We start from the raw sequence: 20671 nt of genomic DNA on the forward strand, positions 1-20671 counted from the left end.
ACGGGGCGTTGCTCTGAGGCGTTCCTCACATAAACGGGGCGTTGCTCTGAGGCGTTCCTCACATAAACGGGGCGTTGCTCTGAGGCGTTCCTCACATAAACGGGGCGTTGCTCTGAGGCGTTCCTCACATAAACGGGGCGTTGCTCTGAGGCGTTCCTCACATAAACGGGGCGTTGCTCTGAGGCGTTCCTCACATAAACGGGGCGTTGCTCTGAGGCGTTCCTCACATAAACGGGACGTTGCTCTGAGGCTGGTCTGAAGAGACTGTCCTGGACTTGAAGCTTAAAAAAGGTCCTTTGCTTGACTTTGCTTGATGCAGTTGTAATCACGTCTAAAAGTTAGCTTCCGCGGGCGTGTCTCTGGAATGTTCTTTTTTCCGTTGGTTATCTTAGCATCGCTAGGCCAGAGAGGAGCCCTCCTGAGATACTTCTTGGTGGACCTCCAGAGGGACTCTGAGTTTGTCTTCTATCTCTGACTTACCCCTGCGGGGGTTGGGTTTTGGCACGACTGTTCAACCAATCAGCACGTACGCTGAGTCAGAGCTTGATCAGAGAAAGATATTTGGTGTTGCAGCTCTGTATGCAGAGACATCATAAATCACCAGGGGGGTTGTACGATACTATTTTACCTGCATTCCTGTCACCATGGCAACGTCCGGAGGTCGTCTGAGGTTCGCTACAAAGGCCTGTACAGGAATCCCCGATACAATATATTTTTTATGATGTTTCTACCCCCAAAGCATGTTTCCTCCCCCATGCTTCACAGTAGGGATGGTGTTCTTGGGATGGTGCTCGGTGTTCATGGGATGGTGTTCTCGGGATGGTGTTCTTGGGATGGTGTTCATGGGATGGTGCTCTGGGGATGGTGTTCTCGGGATGGTGTTCTCGGGATGGTGTTCTCGGGATGGTGTTCTGGGAATGGTGTTCGTGTTCTCGGGATGGTGTTCTCGGGATGGTGTTCGTGTTCTCGGGATGGTGCTCTCGGGATGGTGCTCTCGGGATGGTGCTCTCGGGATGGTGCTCTCGGGATGGTGCTCTCGGGATGGTGTTCTCGGGATGGTGCTCTTGGGATGGTGTTCTTGGGATGGTGTTCTTGGGATGGTGTTCTTGGGATGGTGTTCTCGGGATGGTGTTCTCGGGATGGTGTTCTGGGGATGGTGCTCTCGGGATGGTGTTCGTGTTCTCGGGATGGTGTTCTCGGGATGGTGTTCGTGTTCTCGGGATGGTGCTCTCGGGATGGTGCTCTTGGGATGGTGTTCTTGGGATGGTGCTCTCGGGATGGTGCTCTCGGGATGGTGCTCTCGGGATGGTGTTCTCGGGATGGTGTTCTCGGGATGGTGTTCTCGGGATGGTGTTCTTGGGATGGTGTACTCGGGATGATGTTCTTAGGATGGTGTTCTCGGGATGGTGTTCTCGGGATGGTGTTCTCGGGATGGTGTTCTCGGGATGGTGTTCTCGGGATGGTGTTCTCGGGATAGTGTTCTTGGGATGGTGTTCTCGGGATGGTGTTCTTGGGATGATGCTCTCGGGATGGTGCTCTCGGGATGGTGCTCTCGGGATGGTGTTCTCGGGTTGATGTTCTCGGGACAGTGTTCTCGGGATAGTGTTCTCGGGATAGTGTTCTTGGGATAGTGTTCTTGGGATGATGTTCTTGGGATGATGTTCTCGGGATCGTGTTCTTGGGATAGTGTTCTTGGGATGGTGTTCTTGGGATGGTGCTCTTGGGATGGTGCTCTTGGGATGGTGTTCTCGGGATGGTGTTCTCGGGATGGTGCTCTCGGGATGGTGATCTCGGGATGGTGATCTCGGGATGGTGATCTCGGGATGGTGTTCTCGGGATGGTGTTCTCGGGATGGTGTTCTCGGGATGGTGTTCGTGTTCTCGGGATGGTGTTCTCGGGATGGTGTTCTTGGGATAGTGTTCTTGGGATGGTGTTCTCGGGATGGTGCTCTTGGGATGGTGTTCTTGGGATGATGCTCTTGGGATGATGCTCTCGGGATGATGTTCTCGGGATGGTGTTCTCGGGATGGTGTTCTCGTGATGGTGTTCTCGGGATGGTGTTCACGGGATGGTGTTCTTGGGATGGTGCTCTTGGGATGATGCTCTCGGGATGGGGTTCTTGGGATGGTGTTCTCGGGATGGTGTTCTCGGGATGGTGCTCTTGGGATGGTGTTCTTGGGATGGTGTTCTCGGGATGGTGTTCTTGGGATGATGCTCTTGGGATGATGCTCTCGGGATGGTGTTCTCGAGATGGTGTTCTTGGGATGATGCTCTTGGGATGGTGCTCTTGGGATGGTGTTCTCGGGATGGTGTTCTCGGGATGGTGTTCTTGGGATGGTGTTCTTGGGATGATGCTCTCGGGATGGTGCTCTTGGGAAGGTGTTCTCGGGATGGTGTTCTTGGGATGGTGCTCTTGGGATGGTGTTCTTGGGATCGGGTTCTTGGGATGGGGTTCATGGTCCTCATCCTTCTTCTTCAAACACGGCGAGTGGACTTTATACCATACATATACTTTATACTTCTACTTTGGTCTCCTCTGACCACATGACTTTCTCCCATGATCCTCTGGACCATCCTGACGGTCAAACTTCAGACGGTTCTGGACATGTGCTGACTTAAGCAGAGGAACCTTCTGTGCGATGCATGATTTTAAACCATGACGGCGCAGTGTGTTACCATAGTAACCTGTGGAACTGTGGTCCCAGCTCTCTTCAGGTCATTGACCAGCTCCTTCCATAGTCTACACTTAAGTCTCGGGGGTCTTTTCACCGCTCTTTGGTCTCACCCATGGCAGTGGGCGGAGTCTGACTGATTGTGGGCTGGTCTTTATGCAGCTAACGAGCTCAAACAGGTGCTGCTAATTTAGATGACTAAGTGGAGCAGAGGTGGACTTTATAAAGGCAGACTGACAGCTCTATGAGACAGTTCTTCTGATTGGCAGATGTTCAAATACTTATTTACAGAAATAACATACAAATTATTCAAAAATCATACAATCTGATTTCCGGACTTTTTTTTGTGGGAATGCACCTACGATGAATATTTCAGACCCTCCATCATTTCGAAGTGGGAGAACATGCAAAATCGAAGGGTGTTCAAATACTTACTTTCCTCACTGTAGTTTTTCTCTAAGATTGTTGATAGTTCTTTATGAAGGACCACACCTGAATACTTAAGGGGTTGCCATTTAAATGGGTCATTCTTTTTAAAGGACAGAGGGGGGCGCCAGAGAGAGAGAATTTCAGGGTTTTCAGGGTCTAAAGCAACATAAGGACCTACTGCATTGTTATAATGCAGTCTGTCCTCCAGTCAGAGCATGTTAAAAGGTCTAAACCTGGTCCTCCTCCTCTTTCTGCGGCTGGTCCTCCTCCTCTTTCTCCGGCTGGTCCTCCTCCTCTTTCTCCGGCTGGTCCTCCTCCTCTTTCTCCGGCTGGTCCTCCTCCTCTTTCTGCAGCTGGTCCTCCTCCTCTTTCTGCAGCTGGTCCTCCTCCTCTTTCTGCGGCTGGTCCTCCTCCTCTTTCTGCGGCTGGTCCACCTCCTCTTTCTGCGGCTGGTCCTCCTCCTCTTTCTGCGGCTGGTCCTCCTCCTCTTTCTGCGGCTGGTCCTCCTCCTCTTTCTGCGGCTGGTCCTCCTCTTTCTGCGGCTGGTCCTCCTCTTTCGGCGGCTGGTCCTCCTTCACATTTTTGTTGCTCGCTTTTTTGCGAATTCCAACATCTGGAAGTCGTTCTCGACGACGGCGTTTAATGGCCGCGCACAGTTTATACTCTTCTGGTAACTCGTCCTCCGTGTAATGTTTGTCTGAGAAATATATCCTCTTTATGCGGCAGTTAGCATGGATCTGTACCCTTAGCGTCTCGATGTAGTTGGTGCCGTACGCTTTCCTGGTGAAGTCCGACAGGTCGAGCCTGAGATGGGACCAGCCGTCGTTGAGCTGCAGTGGGATCATGCAGTTGAACGGATTCACTCGTGTGGCGCTCTGATAGGTACTCGCCCGAATCCTCCGCCGGATATTTTGGTCATCTAACACCTCGACTTCAAGGGTAAAATTTTTCTTTAGGTTTTTGATTAGCATGACCAGAAATGGGAGCTTGATTCCCAGGGTGGTCTTTGGGTCAGCGGGACATGTTATGTAAGTAGTGTTGACATTGGCCCCTCCCACCTCAAGCACCAAGGACTTGATGTCATTATCTGCAATTCTCTTTATGTGTCCGTTCTGCACCTTCTTGTCCCATATCTGGAGAGGTTTGCTGCCGATGCTGTATAAAATAGACAATAATCCACCTTGGTACGTGTTTTTAAACATTTTGGCTGAAAAAACTGAATTCAACTTCACTTTTTTGAATCAATACACTGTCTGTAAACGATGGATTAGATTATTAGATTTGCAAGTCACCAAGTGAACTTTGATGACTCAATCCAACTTTGAAGATGTACAACTCCAGTAGGTGGTGGTAAATGCACCTTTTCAGTTGGCTGCCAACCGCCATTAAAAGCAACAGAAGAGGAAGAAGAAGACTCTATTAAATTGGACACAATGTTGTTGTTGTTGTTGTTGTTGTTGTTGTTGTTGTTTTATGGCGGTTGGCATCCGAGGTTGTTTTATGGCGGTTGGCATCCGAGTGTTCATGACATTACTTTGACTGTGTTGCTTTGATGTGATGTCATCAAAGCTTCCGAGTTTCCATGGAGACGCAGTCACTCTTAATGGCTTTGTTATGGCAATGGTCTCAAGTGGTGTACAACTAGAGTAGGATGCGATAAGGCAAATGGCAACCTCGAAGAGGTAACAAGGAAAGCAGCTACGGCCAAATACTTACAACGAGTGAGGCAAGCCCTCAGAAGCAGCTCAATGGAAAGAACAGGTCCCGGGCAATAAACAGCTACGCCCTGCCAGTGATCAGACCCTGCCACGCACTGCCAGTGATCAGACCCTGCCACGAACTGCCAGTGATCAGACCCTACAGGAATAATCAGATGGCCAAAGGAGGAGATACACACCACAGATGTTAAGACACAAAAGCTCCTGACCATGGAGTGTTCATCCCAAATCCAGCACCCTGAGACTGGACACTAGCACCCTGAGACTGTACTAGCACCCTGAGACTGTACTAGCACCCTGAGACTGGACACTAGCACCCTGAGTCTGTACTAGCACCCTGAGACTGTACTAGCACCCTGAGACTGGACTCTAGCACCCTGAGACTGTACACTAGCACCCTGAGACTGTACTAGCACCCTGAGACTGTACACTAGCACCCTGAGACTGTACTAGCACCCTGAGACTGTACACTAGCACCCTGAGACTGTACACTAGCACCCTGAGACTGTACTAGCACCCTGAGACTGGACACTAGCACCCTGAGACTGTACTAGCACCCTGAGACTGTACTAGCACCCTGAGACTCTACACTAGCACCCTGAGACTGTACACTAGCACCCTGAGACTGGACACTAGCACCCTGAGACTGTACACTAGCACCCTGAGACTGGACACTAGCCGTAAGGAAGGAGGCGGGACTAGTGAGTGTGAGAGCCACTATCCAGGACGAAACGTCCAAGATCCATAAGTACATCAAGGACAAGGCTCCTACAGATGACGTGCTCAGTGAATGTCTCAGACACTGAGGAACAGAGGATGATGAGGTGCTGGAGGGACAATCATGGGAGACACGCCCCTACATGGGAGGACACGCCCCTACATGGGATGTACCACTGGAACATAACTGAAGTGGCTGATATCACAAAATCCTACCAAAGGCTAGAAAGAGGCAGTCTGAAGGACAGAGGCCCTGATCATGGCAGGGCAGGAGCAGGACCTGAGCACCAGAGCAATAGAGGCCCAGATCTACCACACCAGACAAGACCCAAGGTGTAGGCTGTGCAAAGGGCCATGAGACCATCCCACACATAACTGAAGGAACAGCACACATGGAGCGTGATAAACAGGAGCTGGCATAGTGTCCAGAAACATCTGTGCAGAGTACGGGCTGGAGACCCCAAGGACAAAGTGGGAAACACCTTCAAAGGTGGAGAACGACCGAGCCAAGGTCCTCTGGGACGTCCAGATACAGACGGACTGCATGGTGGTGGCGAACCAACCGGACATAGTGGTGGTCTCAAAGGTCAGAGGAAAGCCGTGGTGGTCTCAAGGGTCAGAGGAAAGCCGTGGTGGTCTCAAGGGTCAGAGGAAAGCCGTGGTGGTCTCAAGTGTCAGAGGAAAGCCGTGGTGGTCTTAAGGGTCAGAGGAAAGCCGTGGTGGTCTCAAGGGTCAGAGGAAAGCCGTGGTGGTCTCAAGGGTCAGAGGAAAGCCGTGGTGGTCTCAAGGGTCAGAGGAAAGCCGTGGTGGTCTCAAGGGTCAGAGGAAAGCCGTGGTGGTCTCAAGGGTCAGAGGAAAGCCGTGGTGGTCTCAAGGGTCAGAGGAAAGCCGTGGTGGTCTCAAGGGTCAGAGGAAAGCCGTGCCGTGGTGGTCTCAAGGGTCAGAGGAAAGCCGTGGTGGTCTCAAGGGTCAGAGGAAAGCCGTGGTGGTCTCAAGGGTCAGAGGAAAGCCGTGGTGGTCTCAAGGGTCAGAGGAAAGCCGTGGTGGTCTCAAGGGTCAGAGGAAAGCCGTGCCGTGGTGGTCTCAAGGGTCAGAGGAAAGCCGTGGTGGTCTCAAGGGTCAGAGGTCGTGGTGGTCTCAAGGGTCAGAGGTCGTGGTGGTCTCAAGGGTCAGAGGAAAGCCGTGGTGGTCTTAAGGGTCAGAGGAAAGCCGTGGTGGTCTCAAGGGTCAGAGGAAAGCCGTGGTGGTCTCAAGGGTCAGAGGTCGTGGTGGTCTGAAGGGTCAGAGGTCGTGGTGGTCTGAAGGGTCAGAGGTCGTGGTGGTGGACATTGCAGTTCATGAGATGGAAACATCCGGAAACAGGAACATGAGAAACTAGAGAAATCCCAAGGCCTCAGAGAGGAACTGGAGAAGGTCTGGAGCCTGAAGGTGTCAGTGGTGCTGTAGTGACCGGAGCACTGGGGGCAGTGACCCCTAAACTGGAGGAGTGACCCCCAAACTGGAGGAATGGCTTGAGCAGATTCAGGAAAAACATCAGACATCGGTCCAGAAAAGTGCAGGAACAGCAAAGATACTGAAGAACCCTCAGGCTCCCAGGGGCCTCTGGAGGAGAACCAGAGCTTGAAGGGGGAGAAATAGAGAGCACCCATAGAAGGGGCGGTAGAGGTTTGTTTTATAAAAAACTAAATGTTTTTTGTAACATTCATTTTTTTTACCACTTTGTGCTGTTCTTTATTTATGAACCATTAAAAACATCATTCATTATAAGTCGTTCTACATTTAAACTTAAACTTTATAGTAATGACTCCATCTGTCAGTTTATGGTTCAAACAGCAGGTGGCAGCAGAGCGCCTGCAGTTCCTCTCCCGTCCATGCTCCCGTCCCGCAGTTCCTCTCCTGCCCCGTAGTTCCTCTCCCGTCCTGCACCGGCGCTCTGCAGTTCCTCTCCCGTCCTGCGGAGGCGCTCTGTCCTCGGCCTCACACTCTTCTGTTGTTGTCTTCACACGGCGCAAACGCACGGAGCGACTTTTGTACAGAATCCTCCTCTTTTCTGTCACTTTGCCGCACTTTACAGCCGCTTTTGTCCCACTTTTGGCGCAGAAACATGGCGTTTGTGCGGAGCGTGCACTGAGCCGCAGCTTTACGGTGAGAAACAACACCAACTTTACACTTTAACTCCAAATACCGCCTGAACTTTGAGCAGGAGCTGAACGTGCTTTAAAGTGGTCTGAACCCGGGCCGGACCCGGGGCCCGGACCCGGGGCCAGACCCGGGCCAGACCCGGGGCCAGACCCGGGCCAGACCCGGGGCCAGACCGGGGACCAGGTCTGACTTGGACCAGGTCTGACTTGGACCAGGTCTGATTTGGACCAGGTCTGACTTGGACCAGGTCTGACTTGGACCAGGTTCAGAGTCACATCTGTCACAATCTTGTTCAAAGTTTACAAAAGTTGACTGACTTCAACCTGGTCAGAGCACAATGTGTGTTTAAATGAGAGGAACATGACGGAACATGAAGGAACATGACGGAACATGACGGAACATGAAGGAACATGAAGGAACATGACGGAACATGAAGGAACATGAAGGAACATGAAGGAACATGAAGGAACATGACGGAACATGAAGGAACATGAAGGAACATGAAGGAACATGAAGGAACATGAAGGAACATGACGGAACATGAAGGAACATGAAGGAACATGAAGGAACATGACGGAACATGAAGGAACATGAAGGAACATGAAGGAACATGACGGAACATGAAGGAACATGAAGGAACATGAAGGAACATGAAGGAACATGACGGAACATGAAGGAACATGAAGGAACATGACGGAACATGAAGGAACATGAAGGAACATGAAGGAACATGACGGAACATGAAGGAACATGAAGGAACATGACGGAACATGAAGGAACATGAAGGAACATGACGGAACATGAAGGAACATGAAGGAACATGACGGAACATGAAGGAACATGAAGGAACATGAAGGAACATGAAGGAACATGACGGAACATGAAGGAACATGAAGGAACATGACGGAACATGAAGGAACATGAAGGAACATGAAGGAACATGACGGAACATGAAGGAACATGAAGGAACATGACGGAACAGGAGGGAACATGACGGAACGAACATGAGGGAACATGACGGAACACGAAAGAACACGAAGGAACGCGACGGAACATGAAGGAACATGAAGGAACATGAAGGAACATGACGGAACATGAAAGAACATGAAGGAACATGACGGAACATGACGGAACATGACGGAACATGAAGGAACATGAAGGAACATGAAGGAACATGACGGAACATGAAGGAACATGAAAGAACATGACGGAACATGACGGAACATGACGGAACATGACGGAACATGAAAGAACATGAAAGAACATGAAAGAACATGAAGGAACATGAAGGAACATGACGGAACATGACGGAACATGACGGAACATGACGGAACATGAAGGAACATGACGGAACATGACGGAACATGACGGAACATGAAGGAACATGACGGAACAGGAGGGAACATGACGGAACGAACATGAGGGAACATGACGGAACACGAAAGAACACGAAGGAACGCGACGGAACATGAAGGAACGCAACGGAACATGACGGAACGCGAGGGAACATGAAGGAACATGACGGAACGCGAGGGAACATGACGGAACGCAAAGGAACGCGACGGAACATGACGGAACGCGAGGGAACATGAAGGAACATGACGGAACGCGAGGGAACATGACGGAACGCGAGAGAACAGGACGGAACGCAAAGGAACGCGACGGAACGCAAAGGAACATGACGGAACGCGAGGGAACATGACGGAACATGAAGGAATGCGAGGGAACATGACGGAACGCGACGGAACATGACGGAACGCGAGGGAACATGAAGGAACATGACGGAACGCGAGGGAACATGAAGGAAAATGACGGAACGCGAGGGAACATGACGGAACACGACGGAACGCGAGGGAACAGGACGGAACGCAAAGGAACGCGACGGAACGCAAAGGAACATGACGGAACGCGAGGGAACATGACGGAACGCGAGGGAACATGACGGAACGCGACGGAACATGACGGAACGCGAGGGAACATGAAGGAACATGACGGAACGCGAGGGAACATGACGGAACATGACGGAACATGAAGGAACGCGAGGGAACATGACGGAACGCGAGGGAACATGACGGAACGCGAGGGAACATGACGGAACATGAAGGAACGCGGCGAAACGCGAGGGAAGAGGACGGAACGCGAGGGAACAGGACGGAACGCGAGGGAACAGGACGGAACGCGAGGGAACAGGACGGAACGCGAAGGAACGCGAAGGAACGCGACGGAACGCGAGGGAACATGAAGGAACGCGAGGGAACATGAAGGAACGCGAGGGAACATGAAGGAACGCGAGGGAACGCGGCGGAACGTGAAGGAACGCGACGGAACGTGACGGAACGCGAGGGAACGTGACGGAACGCGAGGGAACGTGACGGAACGCGAGGGAACGTGACGGAACGCGAGGGAACGTGACGGAACGCGAGGGAACGTGACGGAACGCGAGGGAACGTGACGGAACGCGAGGGAACGCGACGGAACGCGACGAAACGCGACGGAACGTGAAGGAACGCGAGGGAACGTGAAGGAACGCGACGGAACGTGAAGGAACGCGAGGGAACGTGAAGGAACGTGACGGAACGTGAAGGAACGTGACGGAACGCGATGGAACGCGACGGAACGTGAAAGAACATGACGGAACGCGAAGGAACATGACGAAACGCGAGGGAACGCGACGAACATGACGGAACGCGAGGGAACGCGACGGAACATGAAGGAACATGACGGAACGCGAGGGAACATTAAGGAACATGACGGAACGCGAGGGAACGCGACGAACATGACGGAACGCGAGGGAACGCGACGGAACATGAAGGAACATGACGGAACATGAAGGAACATGACGGAACGCGAGGGAACATTAAGGAACATGACGGAACGCGAGGGAACGCGACGGAACATGAAGGAACATGACGGAACATGAAGGAACATGACGGAACGCGAGGGAACATTAAGGAACATGACGGAACGCGAGGGAACGCGAAGGAACATGACGGAACATGACGGAACATGAAGGAACATGACGGAACGCGAGGGAACATTAAGGAACATGACGGAACGCGAGGGAACGCAACGAACATGACGGAACATGACGAAACGCGAGGGAACATGAAGGAACATGAAGGAACATGACGGAACGCGAGGGAACACGACGGAACATGACGAACGCGAAGGAACGCGATCTCTTTGGTCACAGTCTCAGTGATCGTGAAGAATGGTTCATTTGGAACCCTGAAACTGCAGCTCTGGGTCATTGAAACTGAGGGCCATTGTCTGGAGGCACGGGTGTGTTTGTATTCAGGGGGCCCCTGGGGGCCGATACTTACCTGGGCCGTCCCTCCAGAACAGTAAACAATGGCGTAATCCAGAGGTCTGCAGACTTTAACACCCAAAGAGCCACAGAGTAAAGTCACTTGTGTCAATACAAACTCATAAAACACATCTAAAGAAAGAAGTGTTTGAGGCTCTTTATTTCATGTAATAATTATAACTCAGCTAAAAAGCAGCTTGTGCTAGTGACTCCGGTGAGAGCGCCCCCTGCAGCTCCCTTTCTTTATCAAGATCAATATAATCACAGACAAATGCATTTCACAAACGTGGAAAAGAGCCAGTGTTTCTCAGGAGAGTCTGACATGTTCACGTCGGTGCGTTTCCACTGTGAGAGACACGATCGAAATCACAGGGTTTTAAATCATCGTATGTTATGAAAAAGTATTTGAACATGAGCTCCATCTTTAGCCTCTTCCACGTTCTAACAATCGCTCCAACATGGTGTATAAGTCTAAACACTATTACATGGTGTATAAGTCTAAACACACTATTACATGGTGTATAAGTCTAAACACACTATTACATGTGTATAAGTCTAAACACTATTACATGGTGTATAAGTCTAAACACACTATTACATGGTGTATAAGTCTAAACACACTATTACATGGTGTATAAGTCTAAACACACTATTACATGTATATAAGTCTAAACACACTATTACATGTATATAAGTCTAAACACACTATTACATTGTGTATAAGTCTAAACACACTATTACATGGTGTATAAGTCTAAACATACTATTACATGGTGTATAAGCCTAAACACACTATTACATTGTGTATAAGTCTAAACACACTATTACATTGTGTATAAGTCTAAACACACTATTACATGGTGTATAAGTCTAAACACACTATTACATGGTGTATAAGCCTAAACATACTATTACATGGTGTATAAGTCTAAACACTATTACACGGTGTATAAGTCTAAACACACTATTACACAGTGTATAAGTCTAAACACACTATTACATGTGTAAGTCTAAACACTATTACATGTGTAAGTCTAAACACACTATTACATGGCGTATAAGTCTAAACATACTATTACATGTGTATAAGCCTAAACAAACTATTACATGGTGTATAAGTCTAAACACTATTACATGGTGTAAAGTCTAAACACTATTACATGGCGTATTAGTCTAAACACACTATTACATGGTGTATAAGTCTAAACACACTATTACATGGTGTATAAGTCTAAACACACTATTACATGGTGTATAAGTCTAAACACACTATTACATGGTGTAAAGTCTAAACACTATTACATGGTGTATAAGTCTAAACACACTATTACATGGTGTATAAGTCTAAACACACTATTACATGGTGTATAAGTCTAAACACACTATTACATGGTGTAAAGTCTAAACACTATTACATGGTGTATAAGTCTAAACACACTATTACATGTGTAAGTCTAAACACTATTACATGGTGTATAAGTCTAAACATACTATTACATGTGTATAAGTCTAAACACACTATTACATGGTGTATAAGTCTAAACACTATTACATGGTGTATAAGTCTAAACATACTATTACATGTGTATAAGCCTAAACACACTATTACATGGTGTATAAGCCTAAACACACTATTACATGGTGTATAAGTCTAAACACACTATTACATGTGTATAAGTCTAAACACACTATTACATGTGTATGAGTCCAAACACTATTACATGTGTATAAGTCTAAACACACTATTACACAGTGTATAAGTCTAAACACACTATTACACAGTGTATAAGTCTAAACACACTATTACATGGTGTATAAGTCTAAACATACTATTACATGTGTATAAGCCTAAACACACTATTACATGTGTATGAGTCCAAACACTATTACATGTGTATAAGTCTAAACACACTATTACACAGTGTATAAGTCTAAACACACTATTACACAGTGTATAAGTCTAAACACACTATTACATGGTGTATAAGTCTAAACATACTATTACATGTGTATAAGTCTAAACACACTATTACACAGTGTATAAGTCTAAACACACTATTACATGGTGTATAAGTCTAAACATACTATTACATGTGTATAAGTCTAAACATACTATTACACGGTGTATAAGTCTAAACACACTATTACATGGTGTATAAGTCTAAACACACTATTACACGGTGTATAAGTCTAAACATACTATTACATGTGTATAAGCCTAAACACACTATTACACGGTGTATAAGTCTAAACATACTATTACATGTGTATAAGTCTAAACACACTATTACACGGTGTATAAGTCTAAACATACTATTACATGGTGTATAAGTCTAAACACACTATTACATGTGTATAAGTCTAAACACACTATTACATGGTGTATAAGTCTAAACACACTATTACATGTGTATAAGTCTAAACACTATTACATGGTGTATAAGTCTAAACACACTATTACATGGTGTATAAGTCTAAACACACTATTACATGGTGTATAAGTCTAAACACACTATTACATGGTGTATAAGTCTAAACATACTATTACATGTGTATAAGTCTAAACATACTATTACATGTGTATAAGTCTAAACATACTATTACATGTGTATAAGTCTAAACACACTATTACATGGTGTATAAGTCTAAACACACTATTACATGGTGTATAAGTCTAAACATACTATTACATGTGTATAAGTCTAAACATACTATTACATGTGTATAAGTCTAAACATACTATTACACGGTGTATAAGTCTAAACACACTATTACATGTGTATGAGTCCAAACACTATTACATGTGTATAAGTCTAAACACACTATTACACAGTGTATAAGTCTAAACACACTATTACACGGTGTATAAGTCTAAACACACTATTACACGGTGTATAAGTCTAAACATACTATTACATGTGTATAAGTCTAAACACACTATTACACGGTGTATAAGTCTAAACATACTATTACATGGTGTATAAGTCTAAACATACTATTACATGGTGTATAAGTCTAAACACTATTACATGGTGTATAAGTCCAAACACACTATTACATGTATAAGTCTAAACACGCTATTACATGGTGTATAAGTCTAAACATACTATTACATGTGTATAAGCCTAAACACACTATTACATGGTGTATAAGCCTAAACACACTATTACATGGTGTATAAGTCTAAACACACTATTACATGTGTATGAGTCCAAACACTATTACATGTGTATAAGTCTAAACACACTATTACACAGTGTATAAGTCTAAACACACTATTACATGTGTAAGTCTAAACACTATTACATGGTGTATAAGTCTAAACATACTATTACATGGTGTATAAGTCTAAACACTATTACATGGTGTATAAGTCCAAACACACTATTACATGTATAAGTCTAAACACGCTATTACATGTGTAAGTCTAAACACTATTACATGGTGTATAAGTCTAAACATACTATTACATGTGTATAAGCCTAAACACACTATTACATGGTGTATAAGCCTAAACACACTATTACATGGTGTATAAGTCTAAACACACTATTACATGTGTATGAGTCCAAACACTATTACATGTGTATAAGTCTAAACACACTATTACACAGTGTATAAGTCTAAACACACTATTACACGGTGTATAAGTCTAAACACACTATTACACGGTGTATAAGTCTAAACACACTATTACACGGTGTATAAGTCTAAACATACTATTACATGTGTATAAGCCTAAACACACTATTACACGGTGTATAAGTCTAAACATACTATTACATGTGTATAAGCCTAAACACACTATTACACGGTGTATAAGTCTAAACACACTATTACATGTGTATGAGTCCAAACACTATTACATGTGTATAAGTCTAAACACACTATTACACAGTGTATAAGTCTAAACACACTATTACACGGTGTATAAGTCTAAACACACTATTACACGGTGTATAAGTCTAAACATACTATTACATGGTGTATAAGTCTAAACACACTATTACATGTGTATAAGTCTAAACACACTATTACATGGTGTATAAGTCTAAACACACTATTACATGTGTATAAGTCTAAACACTATTACATGTGTATAAGTCTAAACACTATTACATGGTGTATAAGTCTAAACATACTATTACATGGTGTATAAGTCTAAACACACTATTACATGTGTATAAGTCTAAACACACTATTACATGGTGTATAAGTCTAAACACACTATTACATGTGTATAAGTCTAAACACTATTACATGGTGTATAAGTCTAAACACACTATTACATGGTGTATAAGTCTAAACATACTATTACATGTGTATAAGTCTAAACACACTATTACATGGTGTATAAGTCTAAACATACTATTACATGTGTATAAGTCTAAACATACTATTACATGTGTATAAGTCTAAACATACTATTACATGTGTATAAGTCTAAACATACTATTACATGTGTATAAGTCTAAACATACTATTACATGGTGTATAAGTCTAAACATACTATTACATGGTGTATAAGCCTAAACACACTATTACATGTGTATAAGTCTAAACACTATTACATGTTGTATAAGTCTAAACACACTATTACATGGTGTATAAGTCTAAACACACTATTACATGTGTATAAGTCTAAACACACTATTACATGGTGTATAAGTCTAAACACACTATTACATGTGTATAAGTCTAAACATACTATTACATATGTATAAGTCTAAACACACTATTACATGTGTATAAGTCTAAACATACTATTACATATGTATAAGTCTAAACACACTATTACATGTGTATAAGTCTAAACATACTATTACATGGTGTATAAGTCTAAACACACTATTACATGGTGTATAAGCCTAAACACACTATTACATGGTGTATAAGTCTAAACATACTATTACATGGTGTATAAGCCTAAACACACTATTACATGGTGTATAAGTCTAAACACACTATTACATGGTGTATAAGTCTAAACACACTATTACATGGTGTATAAGTCTAAACATACTATTACATGGTGTATAAGTCTAAACACTATTACACGGTGTATAAGTCTAAACACACTATTACACGGTGTATAAGTCTAAACATACTATTACATGTGTATAAGCTTAAACAAACTATTACATGGTGTATAAGTCTAAACACTATTACATGGTGTAAAGTCTAAACACTATTACATGGCGTATTAGTCTAAACACACTATTACATGGCGTATAAGTCTAAACACACTATTACATGGTGTATAAGTCTAAACACACTATTACATGATGTATAAGTCTAAACACACTATTACATGATGTATAAGTCTAAACACACTATTACATGATGTATAAGTCTAAACATACTATTACATGGTGTAAAGTCTAAACACTATTACATGGTGTATAAGTCTAAACACTATTACATGTGTATAAGTCTAAACACACTATTACACGGTGTATAAGTCTAAACACTATTACATGGGTAAGTCTAAACATACTATTACATGGTGTATAAGTCTAAACACTATTACATGGTGTATAAGTCCAAACACACTATTACATGTATAAGTCTAAACACGCTATTACATGTGTAAGTCTAAACACTATTACATGGTGTATAAGTCTAAACATACTATTACATGTGTATAAGCCTAAACACACTATTACATGGTGTATAAGCCTAAACACACTATTACATGGTGTATAAGTCTAAACACACTATTACATGTGTATGAGTCCAAACACTATTACATGTGTATAAGTCTAAACACACTATTACACGGTGTATAAGTCTAAACACACTATTACACGGTGTATAAGTCTAAACACACTATTACACGGTGTATAAGTCTAAACATACTATTACATGTGTATAAGCCTAAACACACTATTACACGGTGTATAAGTCTAAACATACTATTACATGTGTATAAGTCTAAACACACTATTACACGGTGTATAAGTCTAAACACACTATTACATGGTGTATAAGTCTAAACATACTATTACATGTGTATAAGTCTAAACATACTATTACATGGTGTATAAGTCTAAACATACTATTACATGGTGTATAAGCCTAAACACACTATTACATGTGTATAAGTCTAAACACTATTACATGTTGTATAAGTCTAAACACACTATTACATGGTGTATAAGTCTAAACATACTATTACATGTGTATAAGTCTAAACATACTATTACATGTGTATAAGTCTAAACATACTATTACATGGTGTATAAGTCTAAACATACTATTACATGGTGTATAAGCCTAAACACACTATTACATGGTGTATAAGTCTAAACACACTATTACATGGTGTATAAGTCTAAACACACTATTACATGGTGTATAAGTCTAAACACACTATTACATGGTGTATAAGTCTAAACACACTATTACATGTGTATAAGTCTAAACATACTATTACATGTGTATAAGTCTAAACACACTATTACATGGTGTATAAGCCTAAACACACTATTACATGGTGTATAAGTCTAAACACACTATTACATGGTGTATAAGTCTAAACACACTATTACATGGTGTATAAGTCTAAACACACTATTACATGGTGTATAAGTCTAAACACACTATTACATGTGTATAAGTCTAAACATACTATTACATATGTATAAGTCTAAACACACTATTACATGTGTATAAGTCTAAACATACTATTACATATGTATAAGTCTAAACACACTATTACATGTGTATAAGTCTAAACATACTATTACATGGTGTATAAGTCTAAACACACTATTACATGGTGTATAAGCCTAAACACACTATTACATGGTGTATAAGCCTAAACACACTATTACATGGTGTATAAGTCTAAACACACTATTACATGTGTAAGTCTAAACACACTATTACATGTGTAAGTCTAAACACACTATTACATGTGTATAAGTCTAAACATACTATTACACACACGCCTGTCTCTCTGGTCCCAGATGGAGCGGTGCAGCGGTGCAGTCCCGGTGCAGCTGGCCTGTGGGGCGCGCTGCGAGGTGGCTGTGCAGTGGGAGGAGCCAGAGTACCTGTTCCACGATGTGGGCGTTCAGAGCGACACCCAGTGGTGCGACGTGGCGGTGCAGGTGGATCTGATCGGGCTCGGCTGCCGGACTCGAGGTAAACACCACCGAGATCGCGACACGATTGGAAAGAAGTCACATGGTTCAGTCGCCAGAGACGCTCGGGTCCCGGGGATGCGCTCGGGTCCCGGGGATGCGCTCGGGTCCCGGGGATGCGCTCGGGCCCCGGGGATGCGCTCGGGCCCCGGGGATGCGCTCGGGTCCCGGGGATGCGCTCGGGCCCCGGGGATGCGCTCGGGCCCCGGGAATGCGCTCGGGCCCCGGGGATGCGCTCGGGTCCTGGTTTTTCCACCTTCCTAAACAGCAGGGGGCGCCGGCGGACACTTCACGCCTCAGAAAACGCCCTAAACGCTCTGAAATGTGACCTTAGCGTCCAAGAGTGTGTTCCCGTCCCGTCCGAGGTCAACACGAGACCTCCACACGCCAAGGACGCCAACGATATTCCATCAATTGATGATCGTGATTGTTCAGGGCCACATGTGATCCTGAGAAGTATAAACATCCTCATTTTGACGGCGTCTGTTCCAGGTGCGGGCGACGCCCCGTGGCGATGTTTGTCGGTGCGACCGGAGCAGACAGCAGGGGGCGCTCTGTGGCACTGCTGCCTTCACGGCGTCCTCCCCCCTCCCACCTCCGCCGCTCTGCTCGGCCCCTCCCCCGCCAGGACCCCAGACCCAGAGGACCCCTCCTCTCCCAGCAGGCCGCCGCCCACTCCAGGTACGAGGGCGAAACGACTCTGACTTGATCTCGTGCTAAAGCTCCGTGTTTCCACTGATGCTAACTTATGTGTGGCGCCTTAGCAACACAAAGCTAGCGTAGCACGTTAGCAACTGCTGTTTCCTGTTTTCCCCCGTGTGACCCCTTCCCCTGTGACCCTGACCCCTGTGACCCTGACCCCTCCCCCTGTAACCCTTCCCCCCTCTGACCCCTCCCCCTGTAACCCTTCCCCCCTCTGACCCCTCCCCCTGTAACCCTTTCCCCCTCTGACCCCTCCCCCTGTGACCCCTCCCCCTGTGACCCCTCCCCCTGTAACCCTTCCCCCCTGTGACCCCTCCCCCTGTAACCCTTCCCCCCTGTGACCCCTCCCCCTGTAACCCTTCCCCCCTGTGACCCCTCCCCCTGTGACCCCTCCCCTGTGACCCCTCCCCCTGTAACCCTTCCCCCCTCTGACCCCTCCCCCTGTGACCCCTCCCCCTGTGACCCCTCCCCCTGTAACCCTTCCCCCCTGTGACCCCTCCCCCTGTGACCCCTCCCCCTGTAACCCTTCCCCCCTCTGACCCCTCCCCCTGTGACCCCTCCCCCTGTGACCCCTCCCCCTGTGACCCCTCCCCTTGTAACCCTTCCCCCCTCTGACCCCTCCCCCTGTGACCCCTCCCCCTGTAACCCTTCCCCCCTCTGACCCCTCCCCCTGTGACCCCTCCCCCTCTGACCCCTCCCCCTGTGACCTCTCCTCCGAGACGACGCCTGTTGTGATTTTGGTCGTTACAAAAATAAATTGAATTGAAATTGAAGATAAACAATGAGAATAAAAATAAAACAGACTTTTTTGTGGACACATGGGGTCTTTGGGGGCGTTACAGAAGAGAGTTGGCCCCGCCCACAGTAAGCATGCAGCTTTAGTCCTCCAGGGGGCAGTAGAGTGCGACACATAAATACTTCTGAGATCCTGGTTCTAATCTCATGATGTTCCTTCCAGAGCTTCAGCCGGTCCCGAGTTTACCCAGCATGCACTCCTGTAGAGACTCTCCCTCCTCTCGCCACCAGGGGGCCCCGAGCGCTGCGCTGGGGCCCGAGGACGCAGCGGCTCAGGCTCCCGTGGGGCTCATGGCTCCTCTCAGCTCAGATGAGGAACATCTACCAGGACTCGGTGGGTCAGACGTTTGAGCCGATAGAGACCAACGGTTTGAGACGTTTAGCCCAATGACACGAGCCGAAATGGCTTCAATTTCAGTTTGTCGTTGAAATAAAGTCTTTTCTTTAGGCAGCGGGTCGGCCCAAACTTCAGTCCATATTGACCTCTGCTGAAGTCTGGGCCCATGTTTTAATCGAGACGTGTCCGTGAAATAAAGATGTCTACGATCAAAACATGTGGCCCTCTTCACCACGGGCCCCTCCCTCTTCACCACGGGCCCCTCCCTCTTCACCACGGGCCCCTCCCTCTTCACCACGGCCCCTCCCTCTTCACCACGGGCCCTCCCTCTTCACCACGGGCCCCTCCCTCTTCACCACGGGCCCCTCCCTCTTCACCACGGCCCCTCCCTCTTCACCACGGGCCCCTCCCTCTTCACCACGGCCCCTCCCTCTTCACCACGGCCCCTCCCTCTTCACCACGGCCCCTCCCTCTTCACCACGGGCCCCTCCCTCTTCATCATGGGCCCTCCCTCTTCACCACGGCCCCTCCCTCTTCACCACGGCCCCTCCCTCTTCACCACGGGCCCCTCCCTCTTCACCACGGCCCCTCCCTCTTCACCACGGGCCCCTCCCTCTTCACCACGGCCCCTCCCTCTTCACCACGGCCCCTCCCTCTTCACCACGGCCCCTCCCTCTTCACCACGGGTCACTCCCTCTTCACCAC

At 46.3% G+C, this 20671-nt stretch overlaps 1 pseudogene; it reads right to left on the reverse strand.

Moving 5' to 3' along the window:
- Positions 1-397: 397 nt before the first annotated feature.
- On the reverse strand, positions 398-4342 carry LOC140364912 (cilia- and flagella-associated protein 20 pseudogene; annotated as a pseudogene).
- Positions 4343-20671: the final 16329 nt, after the last annotated feature.

The sequence above is a fragment of the Eucyclogobius newberryi genome, unplaced genomic scaffold, assembly GCF_026437365.1.
Source record: "Eucyclogobius newberryi isolate DKJ021-1_F unplaced genomic scaffold, fEucNew1.0.hap1 SCAF_18, whole genome shotgun sequence".
Taxonomy (NCBI): Eukaryota; Metazoa; Chordata; class Actinopteri; order Gobiiformes; family Gobiidae; genus Eucyclogobius; species Eucyclogobius newberryi.